Raw genomic sequence first — 14,029 nt, forward strand, 5'->3', positions numbered from 1 at the left:
CCGCGTCGGCCGCGTCGGCCGCGTCGGCCGTGTCGGCGGCAGCGTCGGTGTCAGCAGGCGACGGGGGTGTGCGGCAGGCGTTGTCGTGGACGGGGTGCCGGTCGGGCCGACGCTAGGCCAGGCTACGTCTCTCATTGATTACGCGAGAAAGAGGGAAAATTCCGGCCGTTGCGTGCTTGGAAAGGTGGTGTAGGCGTGGCAACGCGTCGACGTTACTGCGCCTTATTCGTTGAAAACTTCGCGCAAAAGCACCGCCCTCGCGCGCGCGGTCCCGGCATTCTCGGCACGTGTGCGTACCCTCCAGCTGGCTTTTTCGAGAACCTCCGTCTATCGTACGTGGGGCTCGTGTGCGTACGTATTGGATGAAAGAAGAACAGCCAGGATGGATACCACCCAACGGCACCCTCTCGCGCGCGTCCCTGCCACCCTACCCTGTCCACCGACACTTCCACCCCTTGCCGTCGTGCGTCTCTCGTCGACGGCGGCGGCGCCATCATTCCCCGCCAATTTTTTTCAGATCCTGGCTCCCTCTACGCGGTCGCTCCTCGAAACTTTCCTCTCTTTCTCCGTTCAACGTTCGCCCGCCCCGATCTTTCCCTCTTCCTTCCCTGTTTTCCTTGTTCCGTCTCTTCGTCTGTGACGCGCGTTCGCCGTTCAGGTTCGCTGCCTCCTGGACGACGAAACGGAAACAGAGAGGATGGGATTCGTCTCCGTTAAAGCAAGATAGAGGGCACGAAAGGGCGCAATAAAGAGGGAAGAACCCTCGAACGGCACGATAAGCGACGAGAGGAGTCCTCCGCGTCGAGACGCGGGCTCGATTTCCGCTGGTGGGAGTTTTTTTTCGGCGAAACAGAGGGACGAACGACGGGACGAGGGGAGGGAATGGCATCGTGTCGTCTCTGCCTTTGCACGGTTTTTCTTTTTGCCACTCTGCAATTGACGACTCTATTACTTCTGCGAAAGGGAGCCACCGTTGGGAGGGGGTGAAAGAGACGGAGAACGATGGTGGAGGGAGGATCGGAGAGATAAAGCGGCTTCGTCTTGCTGGTTACTGAGGACAGGGGTGAATGTCGAGGATAGAGGGAAATATTTTTCTTTCGTCCAATCGAAAAGACGCGATGCACAAACTATTACTGGTGGTTCTCCAGGTGTGTTTGGTTAAACTGAGTCCTCTAAATAATTTCAAACGTACTTTCAAAATTTTTAAAAATACTAAAATTTATTTTAGTTTAACGTAGAATAATAAATACAGGATAGATACAATGCTAATCATTCTTTAAATCTATGTGGTCACTATACCTGGTACCATAAGAGGAACCAATTTACAACCTGGTAGCTTGCAGTGATTTTAAAGTTCTCTAAGGTCTTTGATAAGCTGTTCTTATTATAAGCTGTTCCGATATCTGAAATTCCACAACTGGAAAGATTTTGGCGGCAAAGTTGTACGACATCGCGAGGCACGCACGTGCTCGGCAAGCGGAGAACGCGTGCGCGTATTGACAAGCGCGGATCGAACGCGCTGACACGATCCATCAGGCGACCGAAGCGATAGGATGGAATCCGATCACGTGGCGGGGAGCATCGAGCAGGTTGGTCCGTCGACGAGGTAGGACTTGGGGTGTCGGGGTTAATAAGTGGTCGCGTTTCGTACTTGGAGCGATGAAAATTAGCCTCCTTACAAAAAGCGCGACGAAAGGGTGCTTTTGCAGGCGGCGCCAGCGGAACGAGACAGCCGGTGTCCGATGGCCGGACGAGGGATGGACCGCGGTGGGATGGCGCGAGGCAAACGAAATGAAAAAGTTACGGGACGAGGCGGGAAATCGAGCAACGTAAATACGGAGCACGTTGCTATGCGCCGTAAGCATCCCGCCCAGCCAGCCTTTTTACAAAGGGTGGCCCGAAAGTACGCTACGTGTTGGCCAGCGGACTAAAAAGGTACGAATGAATAAATTAGCCTCCGTCCACCGCGGTGACGATGTTGAAGGAAGAGGAGAGAAACGAAGGGTCGGGCGGCTAGCCTGGCCGGACGCGACGTCCACCGTGGACCCACGCCATTTTGGTGAACGAGCTCCTCGTACAAGGAAAAGGACGAGCGTGTTGAACGCTTTTTTCCGTCCGTGCGTTGAATTTTGCCTAGGTCACTACCTGTTTTTAATCGTTTTACGTATCTTTCGTGGAATTATTGCACGCGTAGCCCGTTGTACCAGGGCCCAGTTTAATTTCCGGCGAGTCAACCGTACTGGAAGGCAGCGCGGTTCGAATCTTGAGATTAATTTGAAAACGGATCTGCGGATTTTAGTTTGGCTTCGTTTCGTTTTATCGGGTATCGCATTGATCATAGGTATGTTGGAAAAGGAATAAGTTCACCGCGGATGTTTATGCAAATATAGATTTTTCGAGGGAATATAGGAGTTGATTTTTAAATAAGTATAAATTTTTATGTTGCCAGCCTGGCTGGTTTCGAATCACGATATTCCCATAAGCATGCCGAGCGAATCACAGATGAATATCCGTAATCTTCACGTTCCTGTGGACTGTTAAATATTACCGGTTCGGTCGCCAGTAATGGCTCATCCTGAATTCGAAATGGTAAATAGCAATAATTAAATCGGAAGTCGAGCGAATTCTGCACGTTGCGCCGATGAATTCGACATAATCGCCGACAGATTAACCAATAGCGTCGCTAATCACTGCCGGCTACGGCTACCCCGGGTTAGTTGCGTTTTAGTAATAAATCGTACACTTTGCGTGTAAACATCGATTACAAACTTGCTACCATTTTTTTCTCTAGATTTAAAATGACATTTGTACATCACCAGTTTTAATTAAATAGTAGGTGTTCGAAATAAAGAATGAAAATATGTTTATAGATTTTTATGCATATCTTTCATTCTAATAGATTGGTTGATTTATGATAATATTTGACATAATTAATTTACATTTAAAAGTATTTGTAGTATTTTATATAAAAATTATTATTTTAATTGACAATTGTTAACTTTTAGCAGTGTAAATTTTGGCAAATAAAATTTAGATTAAGTAGAATACATTTTTTAATTAGTATTGTATTTATACAAAATTGTTATAATAGTTTGTATTTGAAATATCTGTATCCAGCTCTTCGTTTAATTATTAATGATGGCAAATTAATCAGGTCCTGTTTAATTCTTTTATTAGATGGCATCTGTATTTTTGCTTATTTCAAACTGTTAATTTAATACGATGGAAGACAAATATCGGGTGAATTGTTTGTTTCAACCGTGCACTTGCTACAGCAGCGTAATAATTCGTTATTCAAATGTAATTTTATACAAATACTGTGAAGAATTTAGTAATTACTGTCACTTTGTAGCTTGTAATACTATTTTGATGAAGAATAAAGTTATAACCACATTTCTTTACCAAACCAAATTTTTATTATAATAATTTGTGTAAGTAATATTACAATAATATTTACGAATTATAATTAACAATTTATATAAAAACATGTTATAGGTAGTGTAAATATTTATAAAAAGAAAATTTGTTAAAAATGTTTGATTTTCAGTTACATCCTTGAGTATAAGTATCATAAAAAAAGAAATATTAGGGATAAATGATATTTAGGCTTAATTATAATTAAGTACTTAACTCCAATTTGTTTTAAATGAAATCGAATTGGAGAAACTTGTTGCTCGATATCATCAACATCCATTGCACAATAATCAGTTTAAAGTGATAAAATATAGAAACATACGTGTAAAAAGGTAGGAGGATTCAACAGTCCGGAATTAAACCGATATCGGTTTGACTTACGATAATCAATTACAAAAATGTACCCGGTGTATTCGAACCGCGTCACGTACAACATGCGTTACATAAAGTAATTATAAAACTGTTGGTTATTAATATAATCGATTGGAAACCGGACTCCATTAAATAATTGTGTAGAATTGCAGCTGTGATGCGATTAATGCTGGCACACCGTATAAGCTGGTCACCAATAAATAACGCTAATTACGTAATGGAAACAATTAACCGAGCAACAGAGGTCCAAAATACAATGCGCCAACCTTCGAGCAGTTCTCCTTTTATTCTTCCGGCACGTTTAAAAACGCCAAAGTACCGTATCAGTGCTGGCAATTGCTCGTTGGGGGATGAAGTTGCAGCGATGGCAGCAGCAGCAGCAGGAGAAGGCTTCGTTTAATATCCAATTTCCGAGACGTCAATCCTTTAACAAATTACCGGTCATCTCTAGCGTGCTTCAACGTGAAACTCATCTCATTTCCCGTCTTTTCCATACAGCGGAGAGGAAATATGTGTGTGTCTGTTGCGTGCACGCGTGCCTAAAATTCCCTTGACGATGGAACCTTCTACGTGAGCTAATTCAAAAGTAATCAAGGTATATTTATTGAAGGTGGGCGAGAATCCGAAAATTTCGGGTACCCGTTAACCGAGACTTATTTCGCTTGACTTAGGATTCCTTAAATTTAGAGAACTGTGTTTCGAGACCATGAGTGTGAAATTGTATTTAAATATAAATAAAATATGTAATATGTATTTAAATATAAATAAAATCATTTTAACCACAAAATTTTATTTGAAACGAGAATTATTTCACCTTAACAACTTCAATTTTTAGTCGTCATATAAAAATTTTCAACTTTAGTCATTGGACGGCTACAGTCGGTCACAGCAGCGAAAGGATTAATTTTTCATTACTCTCAAACTCGATCAATGTCTTCTACCTAGTAAACCGGAAGTATACTTAAATCGTTCAGAGATCGACATGGTGTTCACCGAGGGTTGACGTTTCGTCGGTTTCGAGCGAGTCAATGAAAATTGCTTACTTAATGGAGGCTGGCTTTGCCTTTATGCACTCCCTTCGGCCCGGTCAAAATGATTTAATGAATCATTAATGCAAAATCGATATTATAATAACCGTAGGTGATGGATGCTTTTCGTTTAATATAATTTCTTTCCGCATAATTATCCGTTCGGTTGTATCGATTCTCTCTCTCCTTCAGTGCCTCTACTTAAACGGACCATTGTGGTTTTTCGTAGATTTTTAATCGAAGATCATTCTTGCGAGTTATACAACTAGATTAAGGCTATGTGCTTGCCAAATAAAACAGCTGAAAAATGGTATCTGAATGGCTAAAGACACGTTCGTCTCTCATCCACCATAACGTCCACCGTCGCCATCATAATCGCCAGGTAAGTACCACCCTCTAACTCGATTTCCTCCTTTCCTTTTGTCTCTCTAACCCTTACATCTCTGCACTCCTTACATGCCTGCATCGCTTACATACCCGCATCTCTTACATCTCTGCATTCTTTACATCCCGGCAACCCTTATATTTCTGTATCCTTTACATCTCTGTATCTCTCACATCCCTGCATTCCTTACATCCCGGCAACCCTTATATTTCTGTATTCTTTACATCTCTGTATCCCTCACATCCCTGCATTCCTTACATCCACACATTCTTTACATTTCTCCATTCATTACATCTCGCTATCTTTGCATCCCTTACATCTCTGCATCCCTTACATCTCTGCATTCCTCACATCCTTGCATTCCTTATATCCACACATTCTTTACATCTCTCCATTCATTACATCCCGCTATCTTTGCATCCCTTACATCTCTCCATTCCTTACATCCCGCTATCTTTGCATCCCTAACATCTTTGCATCCCTTACAGCACTGTATCCGTTACATTTCTGAAACCCAGACATCCCAGACATAACTTTTGAGCCCTCTAGCGGCAAAAATTTGAACTAAATTTTCGACGTCGAATCAGCGCCATCTGATTTCGAAAAAAGGAACTAAAGCTTGCACAATTTTTGGCCCTCTAGCGGCAAAAATGCGAACTAAATTTTCGATGTCGAATCAGCGCCCTCTGGTTTTGGAAAAAGGAACTAAAGCTTGCAGGAATTTTGGCCCTCTAGCGGCAAAAATGTGAACTAAATTTTCGATGTCGAATCAGCGCCCTCTGGTTTTGGAAAAAGGAACTAAAGCTTGCAGGAATTTTGGCCCTCTAGCGGCAAAAATGTGAACTAAATTTTCGATGTCGAATCAGCGCCCTCTGGTTTTGGAAAAAGGAACTAAAGCTCGCACAATTTTTGGCCCTCTAGCGGCAAAAATGCGAACTAAATTTTCGATGTCGAATCAGCGCCCTCTGGTTTTGGAAAAAGGAACTAAAGCTTGCAGGAATTTTGGCCCTCTAGCGGCAAAAATGTGAACTAAATTTTCGATGTCGAATCAGCGCCCTCTGGTTTTGGAAAAAGGAACTAAAGCTTGCAGGAATTTTGGCCCTCTAGCGGCAAAAATGTGAACTAAATTTTCGATGTCGAATCAGCGCCCTCTGGTTTTGGAAAAAGGAACTAAAGCTCGCAGAAATTTTGGCCCTCTAGCGGCAAAAATGTGAACTAAATTTTCGATGTCGAATCAGCGCCCTCTGGTTTTGGAAAAAGGAACTAAAGCTTGCCGAAATTTTGGCCCTCTAGCGGCAAAAATGTGAACTAAATTTTCGACGTTGAATCAGCGCCATCTAGCGGTAGAAAAAGGAACTAAATTTTGCAGAAATTTTGGGCTTAAAAGATACAATTTGGGATAATTTTGGAATTTTTAAAATTAAGGGATACAGGGATATAAGGGCTGCAGGGATGTAAGGAATGTGTGGATGTAAGGAATGGAGAGGTGTAAAGAATGTGTGGATGTCAGGAATGGAGAGGTGTAAAGAATGTGTGGATGTAAGGAATGGAGAGGTGTAAAGAATGTGTGGATGTAAGGAATGGAGAGGTGTAAAGAATGTGTGGATGTAAGGAATGGAGATGTGTAAAGAATGTGTGGATGTAAGGAATGGAGAGGTGTAAAGAATGTGTGGATGTAAAGAATAGAGAGGTGTCAAGAATGTGTGGATGTAAGAAATGCCGGGATGTAAGGGATGTATGGATGTTAGAGATGAAGGAATGTAAGGAATGCAGGGATGTAATAATTTTTTTTTTTTTTTTTTAACGTGGGGAAATCTTGCATAAGACCCCCCACCGTCCCCTGGGGGAAGGCGGCGGGGGAGTGTCAGATTCCTACTGACTAAAACCCCACGGCGACCGACACTCGCGCTAAAGAAGAGATCCGAGACCTGACGTATAATCACTCCGAAGCCCTCGGCTGGTACCGAGCATGTGGCCAACCCCGGGGGTCGCACCCGGTGTCGGCCTCGTAGTCAGCGATCACGGGCGTCTGGAGCCCCCACTCCCGACGCCATTCGCTTTCGATATCGAAAGAAAACTACGCATACTTAATTATGTTGAAATAAGTTCATTATTCATTTTACTGGTTGGTTAACGAACCGACTCGTTTCAGCGACTAATTATTAAAGATTGGGGGTATGGAAAGGGGATTAAGATTGTTCAGCTAATGGGATTTTTAAATATGATAAGAAATTTCGTAGATGCTATTCGCTCATGAACAAGATGAAAGGAGCGATAAAGTAGAAGACATCTTCACCGGAACATCTCAATTTCTCTTGCTCCCGAACCGCAAGCATCCCAGCAGAACTTCCGTAGCCTCGAATAGCGGTGGTACCTGCTAGGAGGACAAGGAAACCAGACAAGCCGAACGCAAGGGGCAGTCAGGCTGTCCACAAAAAAAAAAGAAGGAATTGTACGAAGGTTAGATTAATGGCTGAGAAATGCAAATTGTCCGGTAACCCCTAGAGCGAACGGCTGGTCCTCCGGTAGGTGGATAACGGCGTCTCATCCGCTTACCAACCAGCAAAAACCCCTTAGAAATATATCGTAGGTCATTTCCCTTGCTAAACTCGAGGAAAAAAAATTGCCGGCGAACCCCTGGAGCCGAGCGTGCTACATCCAACGAACCCATGCCACTGGACCACCACCTATACCCACCCCCTCGGCACATAGCCGCCCTTCCAACCACCCTCCCGTGCAACCACCCAGCCGACCAACGTAGCGTCCAGAAAGCAAACCGACCGACCGCTGCCTCCCGGCGCCTTTTTCGCCGCGCGGAACACGCGCTTAGCTTCCGCGGAGTAGGAACGCGGAATATATATATGCGGCCCACGGAACAGAGAAATGGCCGCGAATTTGTTTTGCAAGGGAGCGACGGAGGACGAGGTGGAGCGATCCGAACGAGCAGAGGGGAGACGGACAAACGTAGGGTGGAGGATTCAGGCCGAGAATCCGACGCGTGTGTGAGGAATTTCGTATCGCGCCAGCCCGCGTCGACTGGCGTCGACTAATCGGCCATAGTTTATTTTTTGCGGCACGGATTACTCGCCCTCGATTTATCGACTATATACGATTGATTATACAAATCTCTCCTGCGTGATTCTTTATTTCTTGTACACTCTTGTATTCAAAGGTGGTTTAATAAAAAATATTCGCTCAACTACTCCTCTTGAAATTTTTAAATTCTTTACCCATCCTTAAATATCCTGTATGTATATAGGTCATACATAACGAAAGGGTTAAACGACGATTTCATTTCGGGATAATAAAATTCGAGAGCATAATAGTGGCGTAATGAGAGCAATTTAAATTCCGTGGCGATCAATTTGACGCGTTTTATTTGTTGCACCGCAACCGCGTTCGGATTATAAGCGGATCCACGATGCACGAGTGTTTATGCTTGTATCAATTCATTTTCGGAATTAATTGATAGGCTTGTTCGATTTCCTTCAACCGTTCGGTACTCAATTTTAACAAAGTTGAAATCAACACTGAATGGAATGTGGGTACCCTAAATTCGGATTGGGCTCAGGCGGGGAATTTTTTTCAGATTCGAGTGGCACTTTGAAATTTGTCTGGGTACCCTAATTTCGGGACCACAACTCGATTCGATACTCGAAATTCAATTACATCCGATCATACACGATAATATATGAAAACATTTACAAACTTAATAATTTAAATTGGGTTCCCGCAATGTACCCACAAATGATGAAGCCTCCTGCATTTCTGAGGAGAAAATTGATTCGTTTTTACTAAGTGATTTTACCTTCATTTTCTTTTTTTATGATATTTCAGAAAGTTACAAAACATGTATGATATGTATGATCGTTCAGTGGAATCAGGATTTTTGGATTATAAACTGGTATGAAAAAGCAGAGCATTCTTTCGTAGCAAATGAAACGCAGCAGTGATTAAATCTGTTCTCTTGGAAGAATTAAAGCTTTCAATTTTCTATATTGTATATATTTCATGAATATACATTTATTTCTCGTTTTCCAAGCATAAAGAAAAATTTTTCATTAGAAATATTGAAATTTGAACAGTTTTGTGAAATAAGTGACATATTTTGTGTTAAAGAATGAGGATTTCTATATTAATGATTATTAACGTGATTAATTTTTTGTTATTAATACATACATTGTCGGGGTGTTTGCTTTTTATGGTGTGTAAAAACACGAATTATTACAATTGCTTTAATTACAGTAACTTTGCGACGAATGTTAACTTAATACGAATTACAATAATTGTTTAAATTACACATTACAATTGAATATCTTCAAGAGAAATTATTAACTTAATACGCATTACAATAATTGTCAATTACATAGCAGAATTAAATATCTTCCAAATTATTAAATTAAATATATCCACGACGACTTATCAACACAACACGAATTAATAAAATTTCTTCACTTATACACGACGAATGCATAATTTCAAAATGAATCATTAACTTAATACGAATTACAATAATTGCTTTAATTACACATCAAAATGGAATGTTCTCAAAACGACTTGTTAACTCATTAAATTAATTAAATCAATTACTACAATTATTTTAACTTGAATACAAAAATATTAACTCAATACAAATATCAATGATTGTTCCAATTACACGAGTTACACGGATATACCGGAATGGAGGTCTCTGTATCGAGCATGGAGACCGCGAGACCGATTTTCCTGGCGTCAACCTGTGGCATTCTTTCGCAGGACCGTCGACACAAATTCATTCCTCTCGATAGTTTGCTTGTATTGCATCAATCGCATCGTTCGGTACACGGGGCTCGTGTTGGCCGGTTTGCTCGTTTTGTTTCTTTTACACTTGTACATGCGGCAGGCATGGCAGGATGCGGCTCGCGCATGCACGCGAACGGACCAAACGCTGGCACGCTTCGTCCAATCAACAAAAGCCGGCCACGCGTCCACCAGCGTGCCCCGTTTTCGCATAATAATGAAAAAACCAGCTACAATGCTCTTTGCAGTTAGCCGACTTCTTGATCCACCCTAATAATCGGAGAAACATTTTTCCAGCAATTTTCCTTCAGACACTTTCATCCTCTTTGATTATTCATTTGTTATAACATTCGTTTTTAATCCCCTATGAACTGCAATTTTTAATTTGCAATTTCAAGAATATACATAAATTAAGATTAAAACATGTGCAAATTAATTCGGTGCCTTTAGCGTTACGTTTTCTTAATCACTATATTACATTTGAATATTTTCCTGCGTTTTTGTGGACTTGAAAAGTGTTAATTATATATAAGTATTAATAATTATTTTGATGTATGTTAGAAAAATAGTTTTTAAAGGAACAATATAAAATAATATGAAATAAAGAATCTATAGCATTCGCCATCCGAAGGTTAAAAGAAAAGACGCCGAATTAATTTATGCACCTAATAAATTAATATAAATCTACTATCTTACTTACATATCTATGAAAATTTTAATACACGTTATTTATATTTATAATTACTTCACAATTATTACTTCTTTGAAGCTTCAAATATAAATCTTGTTACATGAAAATAAATTTGTCGCTTAGTTTATTTAACATGACTCTAAATAGATCCAATCATAAGCCTTAAAAAGAACAAAAGAATAAGTTAGATTGTCCGAAATTTTTCACCTGGTATAATTCCCAAACGAAACTCACATTGTATCGCGCAAACAAAATCAGCAATGATTCGCAGCCAATTACTCGTTCCATCCAGCGGTACCTAAAATCTAAACGTAAAAGCAAACAAACAGAAGCACTCATAAATGTTGGCCGAGTGTTGTGCGGAATCAATTAACGTGGACAATAAAACTCCATCAGAACTCGCGACTCCTTCACAATCTCCGGCGTGCGTACGTCACGGGTGCCCGTTGGCGCGAAATACTCGCGGGTACTCCAGGTCTCAATTAATCAAGACCGAGATTAAAGGATCGGCCTTGAGCAATTAAGCGTAGGCGTGGTTTCGCGTGGCCGGTCGCGAAATTACATTTCCGCTTAATAGAGCGAAGCAGCAGTATTTCGTAATTAACGCATTCCTTAATCCCCGGCTAACTGCTAAATATTTCCTCGAGGTTGAGAGGCCGGAAGCCGGTGTATGCAGCGTGTGTAACAACGGCCGTCGACTGGCGTGCAACCACCTCGGTTCGGCGCTTAGGAAACGCGCGCTCGGAGAACTTGAGCCGCCTCGGGTGCACGCTTCGCTACCTCGTGCGCTAAATCTCCGTCGCGCTTTCTCGTCGTAAGCGTAGCACGCTTTAAAAACCGAGTCAACCAGAGAGGGTTAGACGGGGGGTGGGTCGGAGAATAATGCGACGTTGGAAAAGTGAGGTCGGCTAGAAGAAGCGGAGCGAAAGAGAGGGTCAAGGGGAGAGGAAATGAAGAAAAAAGCTGGTAGCTAGGAGCGAGGTACACTTATTTTCATTCCCGCCACCTCAGTCGGAAGAGAGTCCTGCGGGAGGACCAGCCAGCCTCATTTGTTACCCTTAATGTCCTGCAGCCTGCTCCTCCGCCTCGCCGTTTCCTCCCTCAGGCCGGATCTTATGGGGCCGTATACGCGTACCTCGTAACCGCGCTCTCCTCTTCGCGAATAATTCACGAATTATGGGGAATTCTATCGGGACGATGGAGGCCGACTGTGATTTATGGAGCCAGCCGAGTAATGGAGGACGTATCGCTTCTTCTGTTCAACGGCGATCGCTTGGAAATTACCGTCACCCTTTCCTATTTCCTTTTGCCCTTTTTCTATCGGATAGTTATCTCTTTTCTCCTCCTTATTCTCGGCTATTATTGGCAATTCTGATGGTTTCGATGGGCGGTAGGTGTCGAGAGGATACGGCTGATCGATGGAGAACGTAGCTCTACTTTTTATTACTTCTTTTTTCTGCGATTATTCAATTTCCTTTTCCACTGGTGGTTTCTTTTCAATTTGGAATATTTTTACTGGTGATTTTTTTTATTTCTAGGTTGATGATTTGGAGAATCAATTGGAATGTTAAAATTCTTGAGTAGTAATTAATCAAGTGTTGTATTATATGTTAATTATATTAACAGCACAAGAGCATTACTAAACAATTAACATTTTTTTTCTAGTAATTTCTAATTTATTTTTGACTCGAAATTCAAAAGAATCAATTAGTGGTATTAATCAAACATTATTATTTCTTGTCAATTACAATGACACCACATGAAAAATATTGAAAGATCAAATGTAATCAAAATTTTTGAAGCTTCAGATAATCATCATTAGCAATTCTTTTCCTGAAATGTTAATTTTCCAGTCTTTAAATGGAACGTGTTAGAGAGGAGAACAAGGAGATCCCAGATAATCGTCTTTCGTTACGAAGAATGGAGTCGTTTAGAATTCAGCTGAGCACTTTGATCATCCGCAGTGTGAAACGTTGAAACTTTATCGAAACATCTAATTACTAACCGTTGAAAAACTTTGATCCCTACTTTTGCAATTAAACTTGCTCTCCGAAACGGGAACCCGAGTTCATGTTATTTCAATTTTGCTTGCTTCGTTGTCACCGTGAGTTACGTTGAAATCTAGGAAATCGACCGATCAAAACTTTTACGTTGATTCTAAATGGGGTTGTCCATTAATTTAGCATCCATTTTCTCAGGAAAAGGGTGGCGCAACAATTCAACTCGATTAAGGTATTCACCTGTTCTCGTGTACGCTTCCACGATACACGATGGCGTAGAATCCCAAGAAAAAAGTCAAAATAAAAATTTCAAATCTAAAATAAGCAACGTTAAAGCTAATAAAAATTATTTATTGCTTCTCATATTTTTTTATAATACTCTGTATATAATATATTTTTTTGATAATCAAACATTATTATTTGTTAACTGTAATAGATAGTCAATTTCGAATTCTGAATCAATGAATTTATTAAAGCAGGTCTTATTGGATCTATTGACCTTCTCATAAAAATATAAAATATCAGATGTAAGAAAGAGCAAAGAGCAGCTAAGTATTCAACACTAGAGACACAATGGTGGACGAGTTTCCAATATTTTAAATCCAAATAATAGCAAATTAAAAATATGTTTTTTACTTCTTACGGTTCTGTCCCAGTGCGTAAAGGGGTTCGTTTCGATAGAAACCATCAGTCGCCATTCTTGCTCTAAATTCACCCTCGAGATCTCTCATTGGCTCCCTCGCGACAGAGGCTCGAGACCCCAAAGACTATAACTCGATCAATACGTTCTTGTCCACGATATCCTCTCTCGACTCCACTTTCTCTCTTGGATCCACCATTTTCAACCCCCGCCTCCTCGAGGCCCTATCGCCGGCGAAAAGTGCCGATATTTTAAAAACTGTCGAAATAGAAGTTCCTCTGGAGGAAGTTACGGGCGTAATTAACGATTACCAATCAGCAGCCTTCCACTTGGTTCGCTCGAGAGGACGGCAGAGTTCGTGTACCGTTTCCATTACTTGAAGAGAAAGAGCGGACAACGTGCGGTTGTTCGCTAATATGAATGCCCTGTCACTAGCAGCGGCTTCTTGCCAAGAACGTACCGCTTGCTAATATGCCTGCTTCAAGAGAATATTTACGAGGCCAAACTAAATATCGTCTGATTCCTTCTCGACTTTGTATTCTTCATCCCCGTCTTCGGCTTCCTATCCGCAAAGTATCGATTGTAATTTATGGTGATTAGGATTTTTTTGTCTCCAGTTTGTGATGGATGCAACAATTTTTCCAGTCTAGCGTATTTCTCTTCTTGGTTTAAAGCTTCTGCATGGTACCTGAAAAAAAAAATGAAGATTTGGTTAGTGGA

At 41.3% G+C, this 14,029-nt stretch overlaps 2 long non-coding RNA genes across 8 annotated transcripts in view; one reads left to right on the forward strand and one right to left on the reverse strand.

Moving 5' to 3' along the window:
- The window catches only part of LOC117603023 (uncharacterized), a 124,770-nt gene that overhangs the window by 88,471 nt on the left and 22,270 nt on the right, over positions 1 to 14,029 (forward strand). The window contains exon 5 of one of the 2 annotated variants that reach the window (XR_004581113.2): positions 1,710 to 2,862. The exons of the other annotated variant lie outside the window; for it this stretch is intronic. This is a non-coding gene — a long non-coding RNA (uncharacterized LOC117603023). Of the gene's footprint in view, positions 1 to 1,709; positions 2,863 to 14,029 lie in introns of those variants that run through there. 2 annotated transcript variants of the gene reach the window in all.
- Positions 9,285 to 14,029, reverse strand: part of LOC117603021 (uncharacterized) — a 139,962-nt gene continuing 135,217 nt past the window's right edge. For 2 of the 6 annotated variants that reach the window (XR_013063188.1, XR_013063187.1), the window contains exons 4-5: positions 10,679 to 13,997; positions 9,285 to 10,349 (exon numbers count right to left, since the gene is read on the reverse strand). This is a non-coding gene — a long non-coding RNA (uncharacterized LOC117603021). The remainder of the gene's footprint in view (positions 10,350 to 10,678; positions 13,998 to 14,029) is intronic. The other 4 variants (XR_013063190.1, XR_004581110.2, XR_013063189.1 and 1 more) reach the window with 4 other exon arrangements.

The sequence above is a fragment of the Osmia lignaria genome, chromosome 12, assembly GCF_051020975.1.
Source record: "Osmia lignaria lignaria isolate PbOS001 chromosome 12, iyOsmLign1, whole genome shotgun sequence".
In the NCBI taxonomy this organism is placed as follows: Eukaryota; Metazoa; Arthropoda; class Insecta; order Hymenoptera; family Megachilidae; genus Osmia; species Osmia lignaria.